The sequence below is a fragment of the Caloenas nicobarica genome, chromosome 7 (assembly GCF_036013445.1).
Source record: "Caloenas nicobarica isolate bCalNic1 chromosome 7, bCalNic1.hap1, whole genome shotgun sequence".
Classification (NCBI taxonomy): domain Eukaryota; kingdom Metazoa; phylum Chordata; class Aves; order Columbiformes; family Columbidae; genus Caloenas; species Caloenas nicobarica.
The window spans coordinates 18,407,580-18,414,446 of record NC_088251.1 but is presented as its reverse complement, the minus strand read 5'-3'; positions in this window follow the sequence as shown (position 1 = coordinate 18,414,446).

Below are 6,867 nucleotides of genomic sequence, written 5' to 3'. Positions count from 1 at the left end.
GTAACACATGAAAGAGAACTTTTCTGTTTCAGAAGCTCAGAAGTAGTAAAAATGACTCAAGAGAGTATGTGAAAAGCAATGGCCTAACTATATGATGATATATTCAAACAGAAATGAATGTTTATGAAGTGGTACAGGACACAGAACAGAAAGGTATATTCCTGAAATATTTTGTTACAAAATGAAGTATGATTTTCCAAGCCCTAAACTCTGTAATTCCTGCTGGCAACATATATAAGTTTAATGATGAAAATGACATATATGTGGTGCCAGTGAAATGGTGACACCAGTCAACAAACAATGTTTATGGATGTACACTTTGTACTACCTGATAAGAGGAAGACAAAAGGGAAAAGGAATCCTCAGTTTTGTAACGACGTCCAGAATAGTCAGGAAAACATCCTGAAGAGACAGCTAGAGCTTCATCTCACAAACACAGTAAAAAGACAGGCAATCACGACAGGCAAGAGCAAAGTACCCCATGAATCTTACCTACAGAAGCAAAATCAAACACCAAAGTAAGAACACATAAATACAGTCCATAGCTTATCATATACACGTAGCTGAGTGATAACCTCCAAGAGCTGTCAGGGACTGTAAGCACATAAGCCAAACCAGTATTTGTTGAAAATAAACTAAAATACTCCTAAAAAATCTTTAAAGTATTGGATAAATGCTGTAACATTTCTTTAATGAGTACACTTCCATCAGCCAGTCTGAGCCTTCAGTACTATTTGAATAACTAGGAACTTTTCAAAATCAGTGTCACTTTTGAGTATGCCAGACCTAGAGTTTAGTGCTCTGAGTACACACTTGTAGTCACCTGATAACAAGTCTTTTCCAGAAGTCTTCCACTCATCAGTCTCACTGAAGGACTGGGGACATATGCAATGTATTACAGCTCACAAGACAATTATAGCCAGCTAGTACAGTTACACTGGCAAGAAACTTCCAGTGCTAAGTATGTGGTTCAATGGAGAAAGTGTTACTGGCTAAGCTGCACCAATGGCATTTAAAGAAACATTCAGGCTATTCTCCTAAGGTTTTTCAAAAGGGAAATTACTTACATTTACTCTGGAACATTTTTTAGAAAGTTTTCCTGCTCATATACTACTATTAAACCATATGAGTTTTCCCTCTACTACATAGCCATCTTCTTTTTACCTTTGAAAGTATACTGGAAATAGAATTGTTCAGAATGCAATATATTTTTGTTTTCATTACTAATAGATTTCACTTTCTACAGAAAATCTGTTATTGCAATTCATGCTGCACTAATTACATTCCAGTCGCTTAAAAACACAGATTTTGGGAACCAGAAATGTGACTGAAGACCCCGAAAAAAAATACTCCCCATTCAAAATCAGAAGCTGGATGCATATAAAGTAACTATTTTCAACTAACTTCCTGGTTTCTGAATACTCTTTCCAGTAGCTCAGTTGCTAGAAATCCTAGCAAAAAGCAAATACAAAAATACACAGACTATGTCTTAATCAAGTCTCAATTCTAATGCCTAAAAACTATCTCTGGAATGCCCACCGTTATCTGTTATCTGTAGGAGTGATGCAGATGTTCATTAGAAAGGTTAGTTAACTCATATTTCTAAAGTAATTTATGATCCCAGTACTAAAACATTTTTATGTAAATTTATTTTAAAAGAGAAAGCTCTTCTTTTCAGTTTTGTACAGCAACACAGATTTGGATTATCTGCAAATTAAAATGCATTGTGCATGAAAATTTTAACATATACCCATATAACTCTCTCCAATTATTTTACTTCAACTAATTGACCAAAAATTAATTCAAAATCAGCAAAAAAATAATTGTTCTATTTTTTCATGCCTGTTTAAAATTTCAATGGAATTTATTAGAAAACCTATTTTTAAAAAAAATTTCTAGCCAATCTAGTTTAGCTGGATAGAGCTAGAATTTTCAATCCACAGAACACACCTAACAACATAAGTTGCTCTCATTCAGATCTTCCCAGCATATCGCCTGCCGTTTCACAGGTATAGCCCCTAATGCCAAGCGCTGAGCACTCAGCTCCTTTGACACTTGCTGGCCTCTCTAATGCCACAGGCTTCGTAATTTATTATTATGATGATTTTGATTTATTTGTACTGAAATAGTACCTTGGAAAACCCACTATATGTACAGTCCCTGCCCCAAAGTGTTTACAGTTGAAGTATAAGATAACTACACTTCTCATCCATTATGGTTTTGTCTGAAATGCATCATCACTCTTGAGATATTCTGACTTATGTAGAGTCAGTGAGTTAACACTTCTTTTAGCACCTTAGCAGAAGATATACACCTCTATCTGGCCTCAGCTATTTCTTAGCTTACTTGAGGCCAAAGACTCATATTAGTTATAAAGTCTGACACACCTTTCTCATGAATTTTTCATTCTGAATTACTTTCAAAACAAGAATAATTTTAATGTGTAAAACATTTACCAGATTTTAAAAGAGCAATAGAAAAACATTGCAATTATTTCAAAGTAATAATTTAGAAATAAAATTAGTTATAATATCTTGAAATTTAAAACCCTGCTCTGCATCGTGCTCTATTCGAGTAGCTCTATAAAAACAAAAAGATTAGGCACAAAATTAAGTAATTCACTGAACTGAAGCATTGTGTTCTAAAGCCAACTGAAATAATCCACAGGCTTCATGCAAATTATGTTGAAATGCTTTTTTTTTGCAAAACAAAGTGCAGGTAGAGTACAGAAGAAGGTATGTAGTACATTTTACAGACTACATGTATATGCTGAAGACAGAAAACAATAACAACAAAAAAAAAAATCAAAAAAATAATAATAAAACTTATTGCCCAGGATACAATATTTCATATAGAATATTTTTAAAAGAATAGTGAAAGGTTGAAACAACACACTGGATAAAGAAGATATTTTGTCCCAAGGGCAAGTACTGTAGTGATCAGTTATGTCTTGAATTGCAGGAACAAAATTAACTAACTTGATTGAAAGCACCACATTGCAGTAAAAGATATCACGTACAGATGAACAGGAATTGAGAATGCTATTCATTTGAAACAGCAGGTATAATATAGTGTACCTCTATACCTCCTGATGGAATATTTCTAAATGGGCTACCCATATTTTGCAGCATGACTGCACTTTGATTTATGAAGCCAAAGTAAATTATATGCTTCGCCAATAAAAATTCCTTGCAAAGGCAGCTTTTTCCATTTCATTTTAAAGTGAATATGAAAAGAAACACATACAGAGACTTTTTTTTATATATAACAAACATTGCTATGTAAAATATATGATACAGGTATGAAAGTATGTTTGTATATGTGTACAAAGGTATTTTCTGTACTGACACAGTCTTTGGTACAGGAAAGATGGTAAATCGCTTTGCAGATATGCAGATAGCACAAACAGTACTTCCTGTCTGAGGGATGGAAATGGTCAATGAAAATAATTCACTAGATTGTTTTAAAAGTGAATGAAATCTCCTCAGTAATTTTGCGTTATACAGTAATTCTGTGTGAGTGCATTGATAGAGGGCACACCCAGTAAAAGGGGTTGATGGGCCAGCTGCCTGTACATGATAGTAGGCTGCAGGCAGCTGATGCAAGTAACGCACACCAAATCATGCATTACATGTCATGGCAAGATTACAATACCTGATACATTAATGGTACTTGCATTGTTAGAATATGAGTTTCATCATCTTCAGCTTCAATTTCACTTTCAGTGCTGCCATTTAGCCAGTGAAAATAAAAGTGGAATGATCACTAACATATTAAGTTTAGGCAGCTATAGCTCCCCATCCTAAGGGATATTCACAGGATCCAGTTTCGGTCATTTAACGTAGCCGTGTGGTGGAATCCATCTCACATAATGCTGGATGTGTGAAAGCCAGATGCCTCATCTTTCCAGAGAACTGTTGCTTTAATCTGGGGGGTCACCACCAACTACATCCAGATTGTGCAGAAATCAATCTTACTAAAATAATTCCCTGGCATGCACATTATAGCAATAAGAGGAAGGAATCCTTACATTAGTCCTTTGTTGTTAGGCATATGAAGTAAAATGTACCAATTTGACTGGGATAAAAGTAGATTATATTGCCTGGATAATTCTACTTTGGTAGAATTTCTTTCACATTAAAAATAAGCAGAAGCATCCAATAATACAGCTCAACCAAAAACTTTACCCAAATCTAGCAGACATCACCAAATCTTCTTCCCAGAGATTCTGGCGGAAAAGTTGGAGAGAATATTTGGGGAACTAGGTCTCACTGTAACTTCAAATCTCTTTTCACTGTGACAATTCAGATATTTTCAACAGGACTTTGAAACCTTTTGGAGAAGAGTTTAAGGCTGAGGCTGAGAGATCAACAGAAATACCACCAAGCTATTCACTCTCTACTTCAATGACCACAGTTTCAAGAGGACTGTAACATCAGTACCATAACATTTCTTTTGCTTCACTTGTAACATCATAGTATACATACTTTCTCACTCCCTTATTGATAGTTAGATGTAATTATCATATTCATTCCAAGCAGCTTCTCTCCCTGCATTGCACTAATCTCATATTGCATCATCCCTTTTGTCACTCAATCCCATGGCTTTCTCTGCCTCACTTCTTCCTGCCTCTCCTTATCTCAGCTCCTGTTCCAGGAACACTCTTGCACTGACATCAACTTTTGGTGAGATCAGAAAGAGCAACTTCACATTTTCCTATTCACACCTCATCCACTGCCACATGAAGACTCCCCATATAAAGATACATCATCATGTCGAAACTACTTTCTACATTTCTCAGTAAAACCACAGTTCATATTTACAGCAACTAATATTACTTTCCATCTGGAATGGAGAAGAGAGAAGACAGAACTGTTTAGGATCACTGAATAAATCAAGTGAACAGACAACACGATAATGTTGCGGTAAGATTTTTCTTTACCTTCTTGTGATGTCTGTTCAGTTTTGCCACTTGACCAACATGCATACTTAAGCAGATCATAACTCCTATTAGGGATGACTAAGTAGTACTGTTATTCTGGTGTGAAAACTCAGAATCAATCATTTATTTACTATCCAAAAATAGGCTACTTTCTCCTCCCTCCTATCAAGAAGGAACACCTTCCTTTGAAAAACCCTCTGCATAACTGGTCCCTCTCCTTCCTGCCCAAGCTGGAAGCTTTTAAAATCTGCCAACTGAGATCCGTGTCACCTGTGCTTACTTGTCTTCCCATGGAATGTCAGCTACCATTCTAGAACCTTAAAAAGACCATATATCCTGTCACTAGGAGGATTTTCTTCCACATTCATCATTGCACTGCTGAATCGCTTTTCAGTGCAGTAAAGCAGGGATTATTTAACAGTGATCTGCAATATGTTTTCAGTGACATTTATTATAACTCCCTTCTGCCGTAAAAGATCCTGTAACACATGGGTCAACAAGAAGAATCCCTGAATTCACCAGTTCCCTTTGGAATAGTTTGCTAGAATCTTTATTTCTTTTCTGGCAATAAGGAGAAAAGGAAGAGTGAACTTTCTTTGGCAATGATAAGTCACTCTATGATGAACTTGTGTTCTCTGAGTCACAAGTGCAAGAGGTATTAAATGCAGACTGTTAGCAGGAAAATAAATGTAGTAACAAACTGTCTTTGAGAACTGGGCACCACTGACAAGCACTGGAATGTCTTGCGGTAAATACATCTCTTCTGAATGTACCATCATCAGTGGGGTTATTCCAGGTCTAGATCATGTTACCATAACTTTGCAACGGCTTTCAAGTGCTTAGAAAACATATGAGCAAATGAACTGAAGGCAGTAAATAATAATAAAATACTTTACATTTCCAAAGCACTTTGATCCTGAAGCTCACAAGGAATGCAATTATAATCATATTTAAGCATGAAACAATGTCAATTAGCACCTAGTAAAATTTCCCCAAATTCTTATATAGATACCAGCCTCCTTCTGAAAATGCCATTAGGTACATATACATCTGCATTTTAAGATTTTTTAAAAGCAATACAAGTACATTTAAGTTGACTTATCAATTTCAGTTTAAAAGAAACCTTAAAATTCTATTTTGCAAAGACCCTATTGAAATAGCAAACCAAAATCAAATCTAAGCTTTAAGTATTCTGTTTGTCTGTTTCCTGAAGCTGCCTGCTAGAAATAAAATACATTTAAAATCCCCCACTGTGAGATTTTAACTGAATTATTATGCTTTCTAACTTTTCTCAATGCAGAAAGAGATGCAAAGAAACAGCCTTGCAGAGCACTCTGTCTTACATCCACAAGTACCAAAAAGTCCGTGCTGTCTAGCTCCAATATGGGAGTTCTTGCCAGTTTTTAATATCCCAGTGACCTAACATGTTCTCTGCAAAACTGTCATCCTTGGGAGTAGTGTCCATCTCAACACTATTTAGTGATTTATAGATCTCATGTGCTGCAGCTAGAGCGAATTCTGAATTGCTGCTAAACTTCCCTTGAACTGCAGCCCAGATCCACCTCCATATTCTTGTAACTGAAGATGCCAGCAGCACTGTTTAAAACTAATAAACCATTCTCCATTCTGTCAAACTTTCAGTGTTCGCAACTAGTCATAGTTGCTTTCTTTACGGCATTCTTTTCTCTACTGCTTCTTTCCTGAAACCTCTCTCTCTCTTCTTTAATCCAGTATTCCTTAGTTTCTATGACAGTGTTTTTAAAAACGTGTTTTCTAATGACCTGTCTTCTCATCTGCAGTCTTCACAAAAACTACCATCTTTTTTCCTGGAGAAGTCAACCCATAAGTGTGAATTCCAGACCAGCCACTGTGCTGAGATCTTTGAAGCTGAATAAAACACACCTCAAATCAAGATTATTTTTAAA